General features: G+C 37.6%; 1 long non-coding RNA gene across 1 annotated transcript; it reads left to right on the forward strand.

Annotated features, from left to right (window-relative positions):
- The first annotated feature begins 229 nt into the window (after positions 1 to 229).
- Positions 230 to 21472, forward strand: LOC121062108. The gene is made up of 3 exons (XR_005815411.1): positions 230 to 476; positions 19384 to 19524; positions 21360 to 21472. It is a non-coding gene; the product is annotated as an uncharacterized LOC121062108 (long non-coding RNA).
- Positions 21473 to 23463: the final 1991 nt, after the last annotated feature.

Raw genomic sequence — 23463 nt, forward strand, 5'->3', positions numbered from 1 at the left:
TCACTTGGTAAAAAGTATGTGAATTCAATACTCTTATCTTCACAGAATGCATCTATGTGACTTCCTTCTGCCTCTCACAAATGCACACACTATATATTGAGTAAGAATGACCTCCTTGATTTAAGAGACAGACTTAGTGGGTGGCAATTTTTAAAGTAGCTTAGCACAAAACACACAACAGAACTGTAAAAAATGCTCTGGTTACACTGTTTGGCACTTAATGGTTTGGATCCATCCCAAAGCCAAGCCACTGAAAAAAATCCTCCTACTCCAAAGGCTGCACAAGGTGACAACGCCTCCTCTAATAACAAACTTTACTCACATGGTTTGGCCTGCCAATTTTTCTCATCTAGTAAATCACGTATTCTTCAAATGTGCTTTGGGACTAGCAGGGGGAGGAGGTGAGAAAAGTTGAACAGTGTGGCTGATGAAGGAAGAGCTGCTTCTTCGAACCAACAGGCTGAACACACAATACAGTAAGTACTCTTTCAATATTGTGCTCATTTCAGCAAGCAGCACCAGGAAAAATCATTTTCCAATTAGTCAGCATGTTTCAGCATCATTAACTTCTATATCAGATTTGCTACCATTCAAAAATGCATCAGGAGACACAGCAGGAAGAGTTAAGTATCTTTACTGGAATCTGAGGTCTGTGAGGAGGTGAAATTAGATTAACTTCATGGAAATGGGGACGGTTTACATTACCAGAGGGGCCCTACCTGTCTCTAGGCTTAACAATGAACAACGCCTTTAGCATATGGCATTACAATGGATTAGTGATCAAGTGCAATTAATCCTAATATATCCTCTCTCGAACCTCGGTTGTTTATTAGTTAGGGAAAAAAACAAACAAAAAAAAACACTCTTCTGTTCTCAAAGTGTCAGGTGAAACTCACGTTTGAGGTAGGGCTACCATGTGGATCTGTGCCTCCATCTGGTGACTCCCTTTTGTGATACTAAAACAGAAGGTGTTTTAATGAGGCTTTTATAGCAGGCACCACCTGCCACTGATCTTCCTCTCTTAAAAGGTATAATTGAGGGTTGGTTTTACAGTATGACTTGAATCTTAACCTTGGGAATTCATCAAGAGATGTAAATCTGGGAGTGACATTGTAATTCTAAAATGCCATTTTGACTTTTGGTTTAGAGTGAAGTGGTTAGAGAAAATTGTGGTTGGCTAATTGCAACCAGTTACATGGTAGCTTCCCTCGTTTCAGATGGATTAATAGAAGTGTCATCTCAAAATTAAATATCCAAGCTGATGGTGACCATATGTCTCCATTCAGACCCTTGTATGTTAGTGATACAATTAAGCTATAGGAGCTCTGAGGACAAAATGGTTTCAGCACTACTAATGTTTACTTGGTTTTGATCTTATGACTCCTTATAATGTTATTAAATCAATATTCAAAAATGGCTGTATCACATAACAGTGGAGAAAGCTGAACCAATCCTATTTTTCTTCTGAAAAAAAAAAAAAAAAAAAGCAATAATGTTGAGATACAAGGAAAGCAGTGTCTATCTTCCACCGCCATACATTTGTTTGTAAGTTTTGGACCTGCTAATGCCCATTTGTGGGCTCTTCAGTGAGTGCGCCAACTATTTTATTAAGGTGCATGCAATACTTTTTGGTAGTGCTTTATGCATTGAAGCTCTTGCTGGCAACCGAAGGCATGGCACAAACACTGTCAATTCCTGTTGTTCTTGAAAGGGCTATTAACTCCTCTTCCTCAGGAATTAATTCTTACCTTAATTACCTGAATAATCATCAATTAATCCCAGAAGAGTGCCACAGGACTGAATTGGGATTATTTTGTGAAGCTTGTGGTCAACGTCACTTCTACTTCTGTCCTTCCTTCAGACCATTCTAACCCTTTTACGGCAGAAATGTGGACTCCGCATACTATTTCATGGGTAGTGCTAAGACTGTGCCTCTCTTGGTCCCCATTCTTGTACACTGCTCTGCTTAGAAGTTCAAGGATAAATCCTTTTCCCATTAAGTTCGATAATTCAGCATGATTTTGAATAAATGCACTTCAGAAAGTCCCCTGTGGGGCAGGGAAGAGGGAAGTGTGCTGTTAAAGAACCTTCACAACCAAGAAAATAATGAATTTTTAACCATGCCTGAGCTTCAACAATCTTGCAGTAATCACCTCTAAAGAAACAGTGGGATAGCAATTCTGTGATGTTTAAAATTTAGTTTACTCCAAAGTAAAGGAAAAGGACTGTCTTTTGCATCATGATGCCTTCAAGTTGTAGCCTGAGCACAATTTTGCCTGAAGGGTGCAGCAGACTTTCGTACCATGCCCTCAGGAATGAACAACATGAAGGTCCTGGTTTTGCCTCACAGAACTTCTTCACACTTTCACTGCCCAACTAAATTAGCTTCATATGTACACGCAGCACAGCATTCCTCACATGCACGCAGTATGAGCTGACTGGGAACCGTGTGTACAAGTAGTAGTGTTGAATGCTATTCTTAGAGCTTCAGAGTTCAGTCAAATCAAAGCCCAGTTTTCTTTTCAGGCCCCCACTGGCCCTTCCACATAAACTGTTTCCATGCCTAATGTTTGTGACAGAAAAAAAAGTAATTTCTTTTATACACATATAGCCTTCCTTCTGATCTACATGCTTTTCAGAAGAAACAGGGACTGGGGAGCAAAGGCAGCAAGCAGGGTTTGGGGGAAGAAAAATAGTGGTTTTTTTTGTTTTTCTTTTTTCTTTCAAAAAAAACTAGAAGAGCAAAAAGATCAATGTTTCATCAAAGTAAGTGACTGAAACAGGAGTCTGGAGCAGAAAATGTTACTCAGTTTTAGCTGTGGAACTAATGAAAGCCTACAGGATGCGTATTTGTGCATGGAGCAGAGTTACTGTATTCGGTTGATGCTCTGTGAAGAGACAAAGGGAAAGTAAGGCTGAAGAGTGAGAACATGAGTGCTGTTCTGCCCTTCTGCCTGGCAGGAAGGGTGAGCTGCCTGTCCTGCGCTCTCAGCTCTTTTACTGTTAGGATCTGACAGCTAATAGCGGTCCTCATCAAACTGTAGGACAGAAAACAAGATTTTATCAGTATCTTTGTTGTATATTTTACACAAGTTATACTTTGCTGTAAAAATGCCAAGTCTTTGGATGTGAATTCATTACCCATGAAATGGGATAGCAGATAACTGTTCCCCTGGTCAGTGTAACATTTAAGATTCCTTTTAGAAAACAAATAAAGGCAAGAATCACTTTGAATAAGACTTGTTTCTGTGATATGTTGCCCAAAAGGCAAGAATTTGCATAGCTTTAGTGCTGGATTTAGCCTGAACCTTCAGTAATAGGAAGTTAGCCAACTATGCCATGGAGCAAAGCAAATTGCTTTCACAAGGCTCGTAATATGTCATTCATTAAGATGACTCTCTTGCCATCCAGTGTGGGTGTCCGCTTGCTCTACCATAGAGCCTGGGGGAATATGAAAGATGCCAAGCCACTAAAATAGCTGAGCAATAGAAGCCACTGTGGTCACAGGGCTAATGCCAACACCAAAGGCATGTACCAACCAAACTGCAGATGTTAACTCCGGCTATGTAACTCAGTATGTGGGCCTTTCAGATTAAATGAGCTGAGAAATTACAAAAGTTTCATCCTCTAGCTTGTGTGCATATGCCTAAGTAGGCCTATAATTCACTATTGCCCAATGTAATCTTGATTTTTTTTTCCCTTTCACATTCATTTCTTCTACCCAGCTTCCTTTAGGCAGACTAATTTTTTACTGGCTACAGTGGATTTCAGAAATATTGTGTTAGGAATAATCTCCTGTTTATATGAGCAAATATTCTTGCACAATGATAGGTGAAAATCTATAACCACAAATCATTATGGTCAGTAATGCAAATGCACCAAATTATTTTTTTTGTATCTTTATGTGTGAAGCACTTCAGACCTGTTGAAAATTATTTTCTGTATTGAATCTAAAGAAACTAAAAAACTGGATGCTACAGAAATTAGTATTCAGATGCCTGAACTGCTTCTAGAAAAATGACCGAACTTTCAAGCTGTTACTTGAGGCCAGTGTAAAACATGAGTATTTCTGCTAAATCCAATGGATGGCACTAAACTAAAAGCTGAATGAAATAAACTAACTCCCTAATCTCTAGAGTATGACGAAGTTTTCAAAACTCCTCAGATCAACTGAACAGTTTTCAACCAGGTATGTAAGCAATATAAATTTAGACTTCTTATGGAGGTGAGGAGAGAGAAGAGAGAAGGAGTTTACAGCTGAATTTTATTTTTGCAGTTCAACACAAGCTCATCAGTTATATTTGTTAGGATGCACTACAAAGGCTGATCCTGTTCTTTGACTGCATGAATGCACCTACATGTCCATCACCAGTTGTCTATTATGTGAATTCAGAATACGATTTATGCAAGTGTAGCTGTTTCTAAATAAACTTGAAACCTGAGGACATAAATGTGGACTAAAAGTGAACCTTAGAAACATTCTTGACTTTCCATTGAAAAGCTCACTTTAAATAGATGACAGCTTAGAAAGAAACCATTCCATAGTATAGGACTTGGTAGTATGTATCAGAGCAGAAGTAGAGGTAAACTGTCAAGTTATGAGACACAAGGATTATACTAAACACACTCACTGATAAACTGTGTTTGCAAGATAACTTTCTGGTGCTCCCTGTTTACAAACTAACACTTGCAATCTGGGAAATCAGAATTCAGGGCTGAACACTGAACTGTTTTTGAAGCTACACTGGAAAGATTTCTGCCTATAAGCTACTGTTAATCTCTTAATTGTTCTTTATCTACATTTCACCTTTTCTCAGGCAACCTCTCTGTCTCAGAGTATCAGTCTCCTTTTCTTCCACCTGCCCACACATATAAAATCTTCCAGAGCCAGAAATCTTCCCCTGCAATCTGGTACTCATAGCCACAGGAATAAACCTCTCAGTGCTTCATTTCAGGAGTCTGTGTGCCCTGATCTGTGCTTCTTCACTGTCTGCTGTGAACTATTATGCTGTGAAGGGTATAAGCTGCTGGTAGCATAAATCCAACCAACCTTGCCAACTCCCACAGTTTTATTATGAATGTTGCAGTATCTGTTCTTAATTAAAGTTTCACATGATACTATAAGTCCTAACTTTGTATGTCCTAATTTTCCTTTATTCAAAATGTCAGCCATGGTCTATTTCTGTTAATGAGGCCACATTTAAGATGTTCTTCCTTTTTTTGCAGCTTCATGAATAGTAGTAGGGCTACACTTCCCAGAGATGGCCACCAGCTCCCTCTGCTTTCAGCTTTGGTGTGACTGGGACTAGCTGAGGCTAACCACAGAGGAGCAAACATCTGCCTCATCACAGGAAGCCTAATAAGAGGCAGATGATGAAAACAGCTGGCAAGAGTATTCAAGCCCAGGAGGAAAACTTTGAAGGATGTTGAAAATAGGGAGTGAAGAGAAGGGAGGCAAAGAAAGTAGCACCAGGAGAGCCTGTATATGACCACATTACAGAGATGACATATTCCTGAAGGGCCGAAATCCTAATTCTATTCCAGAGTGCCTCTCTTTTCCTACCTCTTGCTTTTTGCCTAACCCTGTTAAAACACAATAGTGCTGCTCCTTTGTAATTGTCAGGCAAGGAGATGGAAAATTATCTGTTAACAACTCCTAGGACCCACTGGTGAACCTAGAAAAGCCACAACATGAACTAGAACCATGCCGCTGTTCCCGAGGATCCAGGGTAGAATTTTCTTGGAGTCAAGTGATAAAGCTGCATTTTTACTTCCAGTGGCAGGCATCCAGCACCAACACAAGGTTGAGAACAAGAGTCACAGGGCCCTCAAAGCTCTGTTCAGCTGGGTTACTGCATACAGTAGTGCAGCTGGAAAGAGTTTTGTCACTGTTGTGCCCTGGGTCTGTGGTTGGACTCAAATTCCTCGAAATGTAACTGAAAAATGTTTGCATTTTAGCCATAATATCCAACATGAATTACACTTTGCTATTCATCTCCAGCACTGAAAAGCTCCAGACCCTAACTGCTGAGCCCAAACCCAGATGGCAAAGGGTTCCATCATAAAAAAAAACACCACCCAGTCACTGCAAACAAATGTCTCCTCAAACTTGTCATAATGTTTGTTGTGTCTATGGGTGGGGGAGGAAGGGAAGGGACTGTAGGTTGGTTTGTTACTGGGGAGAATTTTTACAGTGGGGCGAGGCAGAGACAGCAACCCAGGAAGGCCCTCAAAAAGGTTTTGTGTGTCGGCCCACAAACTGGGAGTTAGATTAACCCACGTGCAGAGGTCCAGTGCCATGTCTCCAAACTCTTGAAATAAGTTTTGTGTGGTATGTGAGTGCTGCATATACACTGTCCTTTTTTTTTTTTTTTTTTTTTTCAGTGTTCATATGTCAGTGGTAAACATGACTCACCATAAGGAATTAGTTGTCAAGCAAGGTCATTTGGTAAACATATTAATGAGGCACGGTACAGTTAGGGAGGATAAAAACAAACTCTCATCTCTAGTATTGCTATTTCTTTCTTTTATAAAACTTTTTATCTGTACTCGTGTCATCTTGAAGAAAAGCACTGATACAGGAAGGAAGAAATTCTTACTCTACACCAAATATAAAATCTGTTTGAACAAGTTTTAGTAGAAACATGGCCTCTTTTTCTCTTTCACTAGACAGTAAATAAAACAAGCTGTCAGTATTGAGGTCACTTTTATGGAGCATGAGACTATAAAGACTACGATAACCATGCCACTACTGCTACTTTAATGTCTTGCAGATTCTTCCCATCCTAGCTATTATATGTCCCTTATCACCATAACATCCAACCCCTCCCTGTTTTCAACAGTCATGGTACCTTTTCAAAGTGGAGAGGACTGCCAGGAGGGGAGGGGAGGCACCAAGATGGTGGTGCTGGAGGCCTTGCCCTGCAAGGTGAGGCTGTGGAGCGGGAACCCTTCTGCTGTGAGAAGGGGTGGCTGCGGCAGCACCCAGCAGCAGCCCCGGCACCAGCAGGAGGGGGATGGAGGAGACATGGCCAGGCTCTGCCCAGCGGTGCCTGGTGGGAGGGCAGGAAGGACGGCACAGGCTGAGGCACGAAGGGCTCAGGCTGGAGATGAGTAGAAGCCTTTTCCCCACCAGGACAGCCTGGCCATGGAGCCGGAGCCCAGGCAGGTCGGTACTCTGCGGCCTGGGGGTTTGGTGTCCTGGCTGGGTGAAGCCCTGAGCATCCTGGCCTGAGCCCAGTCTGAGCCTGCTCTGGGCCGGGGCTGGGCTGGAGGCCTCCTCTTCTGCCCTGTCATTTCTCCAGTTGTTTTGCCCATTGTGTTTGAAGGAATAGAAGCACAGAGAAACTAGGTTGCACAGAAAACCAGTGGCCAAGCAAATGAATTTAATTCCGATTGCTATCTAATCACCAGCCTTTGGACTCCACTTAATTCAAAGGAATGACAGTCTGTAAACAATAAAAATAACTGTACCTGGGGTTGTTTTAAAGTCAGGGATGCCTGAAGTACTGAAAAATATGAAAACACTCAATGCTGTGTCTTTGTCCCCAGTTATTTTTGTTGTCCTTGGAAGCCAATTCTGTGAAAGACCGTACGTAAAAGTACTACTGGTGAAAGTTGTTTACTCAAGTGGCTGAAGCAATTGATGTGAGGAATGTCTCTATTATTAGACTGCATTTGCTTCATGTAACCTGTCTGTTTGAAGAATGAAGGATTACTGCATGCAGAACTTAAATTTTCCTTAACTGAAGTTAAGGAAAACACCAAGTATTTTTTATCCTCATCAATACTAGGGTCAGGTTAGCACAGAGTCTTGTAAGAAACAAAGGCAAAACGCTGCACTACTGAATTATAAACTTTCTTTCATTATGTAAGTCAACACTGAAGAGCACCAGACTGAAAAGCTACAGCAGTTAGTTTTTACATGTGATTTACCAACTGGATTCAATTTGATTAGAAATGGAACTAGATGTAACAGAGCACAGAGTTAAGAAACCCACAACATAAAACTCCCAAAACTTTTATGCTTAAATCAAAGGGTAGGGATTCAAAATTACAGGGGACGATGGAAATGAGGGAAAGACACAGTAAGAGGAGACTTAGGAGCTATGACAGATGTGGTTGATGTAAATGGAGAAGATATACAGAAGAGGATCTGATCCAGAGACCACTCCCACAGTAAGTGGGACCATAGTGAGAAGTCTCCTATCCCTTTCCAGTGACCCTGGAACAAGATAATATTAAACAGACAGTAGGCAAAAACTTCAGGGGAAAAAAAAAAAAAAAAAAAGCTTATGGCTTAACTGAGATTTCTAAGAACTAAAAGTCTGAACTACTACTTGTTTGATGCCAATGTGAAAACTGTCTAAAAAGAAACAAAATGTCAGTTTGTTCCACACACACATTTTCCTCCAGCACTGAGTCATAGGCTTCCCAAAAATTGTGTTAACATCTGGGATGCAAATACAGAATTCAGAAAAATAATGTTTGGGTTCCACTACACCTTGTGCTTTTCTTTACAGCTCAAAGAATATAGAAAGCTATTTTTTCTTAGGAATCTTGTAAATATCAGCTCACCGTAATTGCTGTGTTCATCTTCATTAACATCTTTTGAAACACAAAATGAAAGTGTTATCTTGTTCAAGCTAGTCATTAGACCTATTGAAAAGACAAAACAGACATGTTCTGTTTAGAAAGCAGTTTTTATTTTCATTTAAAGCTTGACCAACACACCCAGAGATTGTTGAGATTTATTACAGAGCTGTATATAGCTGAATGTAATCCTATGCTGTAACCCTGTGGCTTCCTTAGATCAGGTGAAAAAAAGTGTTTAAGAAGTCCCTCATTTCTGACACACCAGCTAGTGTCATATGCACTGATACTAGTGACAATATGCATTAGGATGCAGGAAAACAAATAGGACATAAAGGAATTCTGATATCAAAACTTAGTGGAAGACGATTATCTTTGACTGAAGATTGTGTATGTGTGCTTATTTTTGCAACCTAATGTTAGAAAATACACCTGTGGTAACTGAATAGTTTAATTCTCCAACTGCTGTTTTTGAATCCTGCATTCATTCTGAAGGTATAATTAATCTTTACACAATAGTACAGCAAATGATAGGGTTTCCACCTGACCTTAAACTATGCCATTCTAAACAGAAGCAGAGGAAAAAAGTTGCATGAAGAAAATAGTTACCTCTTCTCCCACCCCCATCCCCCACATGCTCAATGCATTGTTAGTCTCAGATCTAGTGACCTCATGGAACAGCAGATTACAACCAAGATGGTGGCATTTTTGCAGCTTTCATCCTCCATTTGGCTGTGATCCACTGGCCTTAGGAAAAGAGATAAGAATTTATATTTCTTATCAGCCACCAGATGGCTTTTAAAACCAGAGGCTGTCTGCAAGGATTTAAGTTAATGAACAAAAGTGCTTTTATGAACTACTGGTATGTACAGTCAGAGATGTAATTCTGGTTATTCAAGAGAATAGATCCTACCATATATAACAACTTAATCTAGCAATTGTATAACAGCCTTTCTGACTCATTTTCCATAAGCACTGTAACTCTCTAAACAAAAATGGATTAGCTACAGTATGTTAAAGCTTTTGGAATTGTACAGAGTTCAGGTTTAAATAGAATTTTAGTGCTTTTCAGTGAATGGTGATACAGAATTGTATGACTGGAAAACATTTTTAAAGAGAAATAAAGTCAATAGTGTATTATTATGTTTCCCTGTCATATGGAGAAAACTTGTTTTCCTATCATCACTAAAAAGAGGTGTGATGCTGATTTTGGGAAGACAGTACTGCAAATCTAGCAGTAAAATAATGCATCCAAAATATCTTATTTTGTAGAAATAATAACTGCTAATAAAGAAATAAGAAATAAGAATTGCTAACAATTCTTATAGAACCAAATCCTAACAACACTCATAGCTGTGCTGAAAGTGAATGGAATAACTGAAAGAATAACAGAAACATTTTCTGGAGCTGTTCCGTTTATACAGGGTTGGTGAAATTTGTTAAGACCATATGTTAGTCATATTGAGGGAGGCATGGTTTAACTTTATGAATTCTGGAGTTCTCCCAGCAAACTTGCAAGGTCTCATGTCTCTCAGATTTGTTGAATTGCTCATGTGATTGCAGGCTCGGTGCAGGTTAAAGGAAAAGAACTCATAGCAGAAGTTAAGGTTGCTCCCCTTTAAGCACACTATCAGCTTCCATTATAAATCTTACTGTTAGCTGTTTTATTACAGTGACTAACAAAATTGGCTTTATGTAGAAGTTGCCAGGTGTACTCTGAAAGAGAAACATATTTTTTTTCTGCAGATTGAAGAAAATCTGACAAACTCTTTTTATGTGCAAGCTATTACTCTGTCCAGTTTTCACTGGTCTCTTTATTACTTTATGCATTCCTAATAACATACGACTGTGCAACTATTCATCTAAATGTTGCTTGTCTTTAAACTGCCTTTTCAAATGTATTAGTAAACCCAATTTTACAAAGAAGCTATAGCTAAGCACCAGTTACTCAAAAAGTTCAACTGAATTGCTGAAATCATAGAAGTTGGTAGTCAGTTCAGAAAATCTATAAGCATTTCCGTTTCTTATCCAAGGATACGAGATGTTTTCCTCTAATATAACAGGAGAGGTTCCTTTTTTTTTTTTTTTTTTAAATTTTGTTTTAGGTCACAATATTGGAATTCTAAAATTCTAAAATTCTAGGAATAAACTAATGTAAGAACTTTTTCCAAACACATAGACATTCTGCATTCACATTCTCCGTGAAGTAGGCTTCTGGTCTTAACTCTCAACTTCTGTCAATCCGAATAAAGATCACCAGAATGGATAAATTAAGTAAAACAACACATTTTCATTTTGTTGTTAATTTGATTTTATCATGGGGTACTTTACACAGCATAATAATGCACATTTTTTGATGCTCACAATGCACATTTTCACTTTGGGCTGAACAATACCCCAGATATCTTGTTGCTTTAATTTCCAGGTTACAGTCATATATATATATATATGTTGATTATATATATATATGTTGACTATATATATATATAAAAATACATATACATATTATACATATATATATCATCAACAAATATGATTCCTAAAGCACAAAATGCATCACAATCAATCCTAATACAGGCTGAGAAAGATGGTAAGGTAATGTCATTCCTACTATTAAATCTAAAGTGAAATCCAAATGTAAGGGTTGTTTGAGCAAGCCTAACCTATGTATTTTATGTTTATATTATTCATTTTCATTTACTTATCACATTCTTCTAAATAAAGAAAAATTAAAAAGTAGAGAGGTATAACTTGACTGCACTAGTGGTAACAAAAAGATTAATTTTTTTGAGATTTGTTTTCTGCTTATTTATGTTCAGAACATTATCTTAGTGGTAACCAGAGCTCCCCACTCTCAATTACTGGTACCTGCTCAGCTTAATTGTCAAGAGATTTTTTTCACAGGCAGAACGTAAATCCAGAGGTAATCAGTTTGCACAGACTACAGTAGCTTCATATTCACTTCAGATTATTTCTCTACTTGATTTATATACATTACTCCTTTTCTTTACATGAAAATTTCAGTTTTCTATCTACTGCATGCATGGAACTTCCTTGAGATAACCTATGCATCTTTCATTTAAGTATTGTGAAAGTGAGAGATGATACTGCCCTGTTTATCAGCAGAGTTGATAGTTAACCTGTTTGCTGTTCCTAATATGCATGCAAAGCATCTGTGTTCAAATAATTAATAGCAGGACATCTACAGTAAAGTTAAAGTGTTTTGTTTTGTTTTGTTTTTTTTAACTGGGAAGAAGAAATTGGGTCATTTCTTACTTAAAATGGCTCATTTCTACTTTATTTAGTTCAGATGAGGAGAGAAAATTTAATTTTGCTTCAAAAATACTTTGGACAGTTGTATAATTCTCAAGAGAGATACAGAGCATATGAGTGACACCGTTTGGCAGAACTTAGTTTTACACGCGACGGTGTGAAGGGTGTAACACTTTTTATTTCAGTCCTACTGCTGTTCCCCTTCTGGAAGAACTGCCCGTGCTCAGTAAAGCACTACTGAAACTATAGGCAAGACAAATTCAGGCTGTATTATATATAAACACAAATACACAAATGTAATATTTACAGTGTGTGGTCAAGAAATGATTGCATTTACACGCACAACTGCAGAAGTGAGAATCTTTAACAGACAAACATAATGCAAAGACTACTAAAACATGTATTTATCACCTCAGAAGTTAAAGAAAAACTTTCCAAAACCTTAAAGAAAATTAAGGAGTATTTTTTATGCTTACCCCTTTACATGTTCAAGTTTGAACAGATTTTCCACTTTTCTTAAAAGATCTGTTTCAAGTCATGCAGGTGTGACTCATAGGAGGTTGACATCCGTGGCTTGTAGCAGAAAACGGACTGGAATCTGTGCAAAGCTGACTGGTGATTTCAGTTGCTAGCACATAACAACCATTGGACTGCTTTGTAAAGCTTCACAAATTAAAAATATGTAGCTCAAAGACAGCTCAATTTTTCCAGCTGAACATTCTTACCTTCTGCAATCTGCAGTAGACATAGTGGACATAAGCTATCTGCACATACGGTTTCCATACGAAGATTTATCTGCAATCTATAGCATGCTCTTCATTTTCTGTTCAATGCAATCTCTGTGATAGAAGATTCTGTTCGGTATTTAACCAAAACAATGCCAATGTTATCAAAGACAATTCAATATTATCAAAGAAATTTGAAAAATGAAGTAAAAAAAATGAAATGTGAAGCAGAGATCCAATGCTACCTTCTCTGTACAAGAACTCCAGTATTATTGTGTAAGAACCAAATCTCACCACCAATAACAACCAGGAATATTTTTATATGGTCTAATATGCATTAATACATACAGATTGACTTCAAATTCACTTAAATATCATACAGGCCATATAAGTCGCCAGATTTTGGCATCCTTACTTGGACAAAGTTAATTGCACTGGGAGCTGTTCTGGGAGAGCTACAAACACCCTTGCCTATGAATAATCTGAGTGAACATTAGCATTTCAATACACTTGGACTAAAAAGGCAAAACATCATTTAAAACATCATTGTATGAAGTGGGGGACAGGATGGGATTTATTTATTATTCTTTTTAGGATTGTGGGGTTGATTTTTTTTTGTTTACAGTCTTCCAAGATCATGACTGTGACAAACCTCATCAGTTTCGTGCTCTTCGGTCAGTAGAATCTTGCCATTAGGCACACAGCCCTAAGTACCAGTGGTTGATGTTTTTGGTTCCACTTCTTGTCCAAAAACCAAAGAATAACTCCTTTCCTCTGAGATGCCATGATGAGTTTTGATTGTAAACATAGTAACTCTGTAATACCTGAGGCAGAGTTCTTTGATAATTACAAGCAAATAAGATTTTTTTTAATTAAACTAATCAACTAGTGAATATTCAGCTTATTTCAACTCCCATGAAGCATAAATTGCTAATGCAAATACATTAGATTTTATTAATATTGAGACTCAATTATCTTCTTCTTCCTAGAACAATAATTTGTCACAGATAACACAGAAAGAGTGATAAAGCTATAGTCATCAATACATTAATAGCCTTAATACTGAGCATATATGAAATAATATTTATTTTGTAATTTATGATAATGAAAAGATAATGAAATTAATTATAAATTGATATAATAATCCTTTGAAGCATTTGAGGTCATTGATCTCCTTAAAGCCCAGTGAAACTGGCCTTAAAGATTCTCCACAGTTTTATGATGACATTTCAGCTTTTACTTATTCATTCTGAGGATTAAAAAGTAAAAAGCTTAGTCTGATGATTACATACAAAGTGACGGACCTGTGTTTTTGTGGTAGAATGAGCTTGAAAAACGCAGTGTTTGATTACATGTATTTGCACAAGCTCACTGAGACTGTCCAGTTTTAATGTCGAACTCTGTGGCTGCACGCCTAACAGATCCCAGTAAAGAAAGGATACCCCATTAAGAAAGATAAGGGTCACTGTGTTACTACATGCTGGTGTTTTTGTAGTGACTGGCTAAAATATAAAAACAAACTGCAAGCTTTTCTCATCCCTTATATTACAACTTCCTCTCCACATGTCCTTGCTCTTTGCAAGTTGTTCACATATCCATATCCATATCCATAAGCCTAGGCATCCACTCAGTCATTTTTATTTCCCTACATCAAAGAGCAGCATTCAACCAGCAGCAGTGGACTGCTGCAAGTGTAGAGTAGCTGGTTTTCTCTACAACTGACTGCCAGTTGGAAAGCTGAAGTATGCTGCTTATCTATGGTAACATCCAGAGTCACCTTGGCTTTGTTCCAGTTCCTCCCTTATTTCTTCAGACCACCTCCTGTTACAAAGATTGCAGATGATCTGCATCCAATCCCTTAAACAGGATGTAAATTGGAGCAATAGTGGCTTGGAGCTGTTTTAAAAGTTAAGCAGGTGCTTATGTGCTCTTTCTGTGCCAAGTCAAATGTGTTCAGTAACTTCCAAAGTTCAGTGGAGAGCAATGCAATTCTTCATGGAAATAAAGCCACTGAAAAAGTCTAAGCTTTAAGTGTATATTTTGGATGTTTTCTGTGAATTCATGCTATCAGCTTTTCTACCCAACAAAGAAAGTCACTTATTGTTATGACTATCATTATAAAACACGTTTAGATTTTTTTTTTTTTAAATAAGTGCAACCAATCCAGACAGACATTAGGAGTAATCTTCCCCTGTGCTGATGCTCCCACAGTATTTATTCTCCAGCATATTTAAAACCTCATTCTGCTTTGCCCCTCGACGGATTATAAGGCTATCAGTCTGTCTCCAAGAAGCACTGCACAACAGTTGCACTGGACATCAGAAGTGGTGTTTGAATCTCATTTGAAATCCTTTACCATTTCTCAGATTCTGTCATTTATATTATTAGCAACAGGTGTATGTTATAAGAAATTCTGTTAGCAAATGATAAGGGTATCACAGTTTTAATCAGCCTGTTTGCCTTAAAATTAATGAGCATTGTGTGTTGTCATCAGGTGGAAAGCATACTCCTGTAGCTGTGAATACCTCAAGAACACACTACCTCTGATAGCAAGTCATATTTGAGATAGTTCTATTATCACTTGGAAGTCAGCTGAAAACTTCCAAAAGAGATTTTTTTTTCCCCCAGTATGTTTTGCTTTTTTTTCTAATCAGTTGTACCTCAAGGCATTAAAACAGATTTGCTAATGGTTAACCATGTTTATATGGTCATTTTAACACAGCTATTTGCAGTGTTTTTACTATAGGTTTGTTTTTTGTAGGTGTAAAGAAAAAGCACGAGCACAGAGTGTGTATATTTTCTGTGGAGGCAGAAACAATAGTTTATTTGGACTCACGGTCAGTCACAGCATTGAATGTGGAACAATGCACTATTCATCTCTCATATTCTATTTTCCTTTGATATTAGTTATGTTCTTAGTATGGACATATGTGTCATTTGAGTATTTCTTTAAACCGCATATAGTATTTGTTGAAAGTGCGGTTATGGTTAGAATAACAGCTATTTAAAACAATATCTTGTAATTCAACAGATCTTTGCCTAGAAAGCATTCTGACTTTAGACTGATTCATTTTCTCATCACTATAAAGTGATACTACCTTTACATTTTTTTGTACTTCTGTGACCTTTGCACAGCCAATCTAGATACAAGAGAGTGAGCCATGTTCTAGTGAAGACAGTGACAAAACGTTTAGATTTCAGCTACGGCAGCAGACTATTTAGTATCTGGGCTATAAAAGTAAACTAGAAAAGACAAAGCTTGTTTTTCAGAGTCCTGGTTGAGTTTCCAGAGCAGGAATGTGTGTGTGTGGGGGGGGGGGGGGGGGGGGGGGGGGCGGGGGTGGAATGCAGAAATTTGGGTTTCTTGTTACTAATTTCATAATGTCTTTTTTTTTTTTTTTAAAATAGAGCATAGTTTATATTAGACTCGCTAAGAAGCTTTCTTTCATTAGAAATGAACCATTTCATTCTTGCATAATATATACTGCATATATATGTATTCTTAGTGTGCCTGGTATTTTCTTTTCTAACTGAAGACATCGAATGCAAGTCTCAGCAAGTCAGAACTGATACAGGATAGGCACTTTGCTTGTCTACTGACTCACCTTTGGTAAAAATCTGAGATGTCTCAAATTAAGTTTACAGATACAGAACAGATCAGTAAAGTAACTAGACATCCTCATAACTCTTGACCATATATGCATTTCTGCTTTCCTTTGGTACAGGGATTATGAAACATTTACTAATGAATAAGGATAACAGATGACCTTAAATTTCATCCTGCTTCAAAAGTTTATATAAGGTGGCAAGCACTGCAAGAAGCAGGAATAACTCCAGAAGAATAATTAACTTTAAGTGAAACTACGGTATATATTGATTATCTGAATGAAATTGGACTGATTTTTAACATAATCTATACGAAGTGCCACTTTACTTTCTGAAAACATATACTCTTACTACCTTAGTCTAACACAGGGTGTGGATTTAATTCTTATAGTGAATTTTATTTCATCTTACTACCATAACTCCACCTCCAGAAATATCAAAAATACAAAACTGCCAACACAACAAATGGGCAAGCATGTAGTTTGTGGTGTTAGAGACTTTATACAGTGAGACGTTTTCCCACTCCTGACCTGTGGTCAATGTCCCACAGTAATGCTCGTTCTTAGTAACAGAGCCATGTGAATTTTTCAAATAATTTTCTGTATTTCTCACCAGTCCACATGATCCAGTGAATCACAAACTGTTCTGAACGTGTCCCCTTTTGATAGTTTCCCAAGAACCTCACTGTACCTGGGTTTTACCAAGATGAGACACAAAATAAAAACATTAGTACTGCTGGTACATCCTTGCACAAAAGAGTTTTTTAGATTGACACATACCATAATTACAAATTCACATGTTCCTTTACACTTAGAAATAAAAAGAAAGCCAAATAATAGGACTGATTGAAAGTTACCACTGAAAAGTAGTTTTTACCTCAGCAAATCCAGGACACTTACAAGTTGTCAGCTATATGCAGCTGGAAGGCTTTGGCCTTTTCTTAGCCTCGCCGAATCAAATTCCTTCCCTAGGACTGAAGGAGCCCAGAAAGTCTGCAAAAAATATTTGGCCTTTTCTGTCCTTCTTTCCTCTTCATTTTCCATAAACTGAATAGAAGCATTTGCAGTATGTTTTTGCAGAAAACATTTAATTTTGTCATTTTCAATATTTCTAATCTGCCATCCATTGATGGGATAGGAGGCTGAATGTAAGTCTGCAGTTTGATAGCAAGCACCTTAAATATCACTTGATGAAACAGATATACAGAAATTCTCACTTAAGGTAGATCTTTTGTGCATATCATACCAAACCTTATAAAATGTTGCATGAGTAGTCTTCAGGAGGGTTCACAGACTGGCGTAAAGTTTTGTTGCATGTAACTTCCATTGATTTTAAGTGGAGGTCCCTGAACCAAAGGAGTAATTACATCACATTTATGTTGCATTCAAAGTTTTCAAGGTTTTCACTCTGAAGTTGCCTCACGTCAAACAGAATTACCTTCTCATTGCACACTTTATTTTACTTCTGACATACTAGTACATGCCTATACAGAGCATACATGGAGCCAAATGTATCTCTGCTCTAGATCTGCTTGTATGCCCCTTCAGCATTACTCCACCAAAGAATTTGGCCACTGAGCTTTCTGTTAAATTTGTCTTATATGTCCTCTGCTATTAATGTGGAATAAAAGTATCCTGTATACAAAATCACCCTGGAAAATAAAATTCTTCAGAATATTTTGTGTCTCCTTGAAAAAAAAAAACCTACAGGTTTTCCCTACGAAAACAAAAGTAACAGCCTTCATATTTTTTTCTTACATTTTAAATAAGACTGCATCTGAAAAAAAAAAGGTGGAAAAATGTTCCAATAAAAATCCTTAAGTAGGTCTTTTGCAAAACTTATAAATACTTTCTCAGTGAAATTTAGGTACTTTTATTCAGATCTAGCTCTCTCATGACTGCTGTACTCAGATTTCAATCTCTGTTGCAGTCAAATATTCTTTCCACACACTGCATGTATCTCACTATAAAACAAAGTCATCAGCTCCCAGAGCAGTTGTCTCAAGAGAAAATCGTATGAATATGAGACAAAGTTTTTGCCATGTTATTATGTCTTTTAGAAAATGTATTGTTAAAAATGATGCTGTCAAAAAAAAAAAAAAAAAAAAAAAAACAAAAACAAAAATCAAAAACAAAACCAAAATGAGAACGGAGATCTTGACTTGTGAATTTCTACATGGCATAATCATTTTATAAAAGAAAGAAAGGAAAAGGTGAAGAGAGGCCCATGAACCTCCTTAATACTGTATAGCAGGAACACAGATCCTGCCATATGAGCCTCACTGGGGAAATTTAAAGAAGGAGCTCTAGCAATGTAACGTGATTTGGCAAGAGCTGAATTTGAATGTGGTTGTGAGGTCCCCACAAGCAACATATGCTTTTACTAAGCTGCAGTATTCCTTCCTTTCATAGCCCAAGCTTTTAAGCTATTACTTTGTATTTTCTAAGATTATATAGTTCTACGCCAAACCAAAGTCGTTAGCTCTGGATAAAACCATCATATTATGAAATTACAGCTCATCCAGAGGAAGAGAGAAAAAGTGGATATTTAATTCTGACCTCTTTAAAAAATAAGGAGAGAAAAGGAGGAGAGAAAAGGAGGAGAGAAAAGGAGGAGAGAAAAGGAGGAGAGAAAAGGAGGAGAGAAAAGGAGGAGAGAAAAGGAGGAGAGAAAAGGAGGAGAGAAAAGGAGGAGAGAAAAGGAGAGGGAGGAGTGGGAGGGAGATGGCTGCTTATGATTATGAGTTGAACTTTGAACTTTTTTCTATTCCTCTGGCCAGGCATTTTTTATTTTTATTTTTTTAAATACCTTACTAGAGTTAAAATTTGAAGTATACACTGAGCATAAAAACATTTACTTACACAGTAATGGAAAATTAAACATTAAAATGGGAAAAAAAAATTACTTCCAGACACAACTGGAGATTGAAGCATGTCTAAAAGCAAAGCTGCCAATCTGCAATTTGGAAACAAAGAACATTCTTTATTTTTTTTGCTTCCCACCTGATGAGTGGGATGTCAGTTCTGTCTAGGAAAGTTCAGGCATGTCCTCAAATTGTTCTGCATACTTTTACTTCCTGTTTTCTTTGTTATGTGAAAGCTTCTTTTTCAAATCACTGTAATTTAATGATGTTAATAATAACATCACCCCTTTTTTTCCCCTGGTATAATTACTAATACCACCTCAGAAACATGCCAGGACAGGAAGAACACCTCTCACACATGAGCTCCCAGAGTTACAAGACCAAGAGAACAAGAATGCCGCTTCCATTCATCATGGGATTGCACGCAGGGGGAAGATATGCACAGCTAACAGTGAAAGAGTAAAGGTAACTGGGAGGATTACCCCAGTTTCAAATGATACTTCAGAAACAGCTGTCACTGGGATAATGCTGCAGTGTAGTGCCAGAGCCCTGCTGTAAGGCAGGGCCTGCCTCGGGACATTGCTGAGAATGGCGTGTTGCCATGAGGCCTGTCTTGCCTGCAGAAGAACCATATCACAGAATACTTTGGTTGGAAGGGACATTAGAGACCACCTTGTTCCAACTGCCCTTCCATGGGCAGGGACACCACTCACCAGACCAGGTTGCTCAGGGCCTCATCGAACCTGGCCTTGAATACCTCCAGGGATGGGGCATCCACAGCTTCTCTGGGCAACCTGTGCCAGTGCCTCACCACCCTCTGAGTGAAGAATTTCCTCCTAACACCTGATCTAATTTAATCTCCCCTCTTTTAGTTTAAAACCATTCCCCTTTCTCCTATCATTATCTGCACTTGTCAAAAGCCACTCTCATCTTTTCAATAAGTCCCCCCATAGTACTGAAAGGTCACAATGAGGTCTCACCAGAGCCTTTTCTTCTCCAGGCTGAACATCCTCAGCTCTCTCAGCCTGTCTTCGTAGCAGAGGTGCTCCAGCCCTCTGATTATCCTTGTGGCCCTCCTCTCGTCCCACTCTAACAAGTCTATGTCCTTCTTGTGCTGGTAGCCCCAGACCTGGACACAGTACTCCAAGTGGGGCCTCACAAGAGCCACAGAGGGACACAATCACCTCCCTCCCCTGCTGGCCACTCCTCTGTTGATGCAAGAGGTCACTGCTGACCCATTTCAAAAATTTTTTTTCCACCAGAACCCCCAAGTCCTTCTCTGCAGGGCTGCTCTCAATGAGTTCTTCTCCCAGTCTGTGCTCCTGTCTGAGATTTTCCCAGCCCAGGTGCAGCACCTTGCACTTGGACTCGTTGAACCTCATTAGGTTCACGTGGGCCCCCACTACAACTCTCAGCATTGCACTCCCAGCCCTGACCTTTCTTGTTCTTTGTAAAATCATTGTGGAATGCCACAAATAAGGTCCAGAACACTGGAAGTGATACCTGTAAGTGTTAAAGTCAAAGTCTTTAAAAGTTGCCATGTTTTAGGCATCTTCAGAACAAGATTCCCAACTAGAATAAAAAAAAGTTAAAAACTAGCATGAAGATCAGTTCAGTCTGTCTACTAATGAAAGACCATAACTGAAACAATATAAATTTACACATATGAATCTGTATTTTTACGAATGGGTATCTAGGAATATAAAATTTTCTGTCAGAACCATCCCAAGCACTGAGAATTTTCAGGCCTTCCATTAGACCCAGCCCGACCTATTTCTCATAAGAAAAATCTAACCAACCCAAGGTTTTGGGAAGTTCAGATACGATTCCAAAGCCGGCATCTTGTATTCTTTCCCATTTATGGTGCAAGTATAAGAGTATACCACAGTGATGACTGGCATATTAAGCATTATATTCGTGTATGGCAAGAACATTATCATAAAGAATTTTGCATTTTTTTTTCTCTGTCACTTTCAATATTCTAAAATAACATTTGTTGACTTAAATTCACATTCTTTTCCTCATAACATAATTCTTATTAAAAATCCACATGGAAAACTATTTAACTCTTTTTATATTTGCTTGTTTCATTATCAATCAGAATCATTATGTCGATATCAAGAACAATATGGGAATTAAACATTAATTAACTTGTCTAGTGGTCAGAGCCTAAAACTGATAATATTATGGGCAAATAGCTAGCTCACACAGGACTGCTGTGTGACCTTGTGCAAACTAGTCCCAGCTAAATGATTTTCTCCATCTATAAAGCAGATTGATATCTGTGTACTGTATTACAGCTCTCTGAAGATTGATTCAATTAATCTGCAAAATGTTTCAAGATTTTCAGACCAAAATTTATGGAGGAGCATTATAAATGAACACTTCTGCAACGGCCAATGGAAAAAAAAAAGATACAAAGTGGTTCTTTTAACAGTTAATGATTTACAAAATAGTAATAATAATAATAATAATAATAATAATAATAATAATAATAATAATCTGCTATGTTATGTAAAAAGATATTTAGAAGAAATATTAGATACTCTGCCATTACTTACTGGGCTTCCAAGTTTATTTCTGTAAGAATTCTAAAAGCATTCACTCCAAAGTTTTTGAAATAAAATTAAAAGTGTGTGCCTTTCTAATTAACCTGGAATAATTTAACAATTTTCTGTAGGGTATCTTTATTACTCTTTCTTAAGTACTAACCAAGACTAAGACTAAGACTACTTGCTAATTTCAACTACTTTTCACATTTTTGCTTTTGGCAGCTCTTCTATTACATAAAACAACAGTTTTGCTGGGTTTTCTTTTTTAATACTTAACAGGAAGCTGAAACAGAAAGTAGTTGGAGAAAGATTTGAGTGGAATTATGACAATGAGAAAGAGGTTAATAAAATGTCTTCCTCCATAATACAACTTTTCTTATTCCAGTAAAAGGTTTTTGTTCCATGTTGGCAAAAAAATTAAAAAAATTAAAAAAAAATAAAAAAATAAATCCTAACACACTTATTCTTTATTATATTCTGTAATTTCATGCCATGACAGCTTTTTCACTGTGCATAACAATGACAAGTTTTTACTGTATGTTTTTGTGTCCTCACAAAATTCATTGTGACTAAGAATGCTTCAGAAATTAATCACTGTGTTATTTCAACGAGTTGGCTTTTTTTTTTTTTTAATAAAAGATCAACAAGACACAAGAAAAGATATCCCTTACCTGATAAAGACCAAATACTGTTAATTTGTTTTACGTGTATTCATATTCATTGATCCACTTGTTTACTTTCAGCTCATACATTTTCAAGAGTATATTAACACAATAACAGAGTAGAATCTATACATTGCTTTTTGTAATGTGTACAGGATGAGAACAAATCTTAAAAAAATGTTTGGATGTGCTACGTTTGTTGGGATCCCTTTTATGTTGTGTTGTATTTATCTGCAAAGCAATGGCATTACAAATTTAACTTCCATCACCACAGCCTATATTGAAATCGGAAAGTCAAGGTTTGCATTCTGCACTTTGCAATACTTCTTCTACTTGTAATAGAGACTGTGAGATCAAGATGAGTTGGCAAGCTGATAATGCAGGAAACAGTAGAGAATGAATCATATTTCCATGCTCTGCTGGTTGACTGCAGCAAGACTTGAAGTGCTGACTTAAAGAGAGGAGTACTCAAATATTCTGGCATAGTAAGGGAGGATATTCACTGTCTTGAACCATGACCCCATTATTTTACTGGTTATACCAAAACTGAAGCTTGAACTGGTAAGCAAGGCATGGGAATAAGATTCAGAGGCGCAAAGATATTTAGATTAAGATGCTAGACTTTATATTCTTTCTTGAAGTAATATCTACTCATTAATTGAAAGGGGATAACGTTCACCCAGTTAATATGACTGCTGAGCATTTAGTATCTCAATGAGTGGAAAAACGAAATCCAATGTGCGAGCAGAAACCACTCACAGCCACAATGAATGGGTAAGATGCAATACAGAGGCAACAAAATAATACTGAAGTCACCTGCTAACATCACTTTCTTTCTTTCCCACTCTCTTTCTCACTACCCCATCTCCCAGCATTTTTTAAAAGCCCGGCCCAAGCTGCAGATATCTAATGTTAGTTGCTGTACCTCATTCCAACAAGAGAAATCAAGCACGGATAAAAACCCTTCCTCCCCCTGAACACACACATATTCACTTGCCAGTAGATTTGAGGCTTCTGTTCAGATCCAAGACTTTGTCTTTCTCCTTCCTCTGCCAAGCAAAACACATGCAGTAACACTTAATTAAGGTTCCTATTCAGATTATATAGTCTCAATGCTAAGAACAAGGCTTGAGCTGCCCAACTCCCAGTAGCATGGTTAAAGCCACAAATATCAAATTTGGAACACAACC

This window comes from Cygnus olor, chromosome Z, assembly GCF_009769625.2.
Source record: "Cygnus olor isolate bCygOlo1 chromosome Z, bCygOlo1.pri.v2, whole genome shotgun sequence".
NCBI lineage: Eukaryota > Metazoa > Chordata > Aves > Anseriformes > Anatidae > Cygnus > Cygnus olor.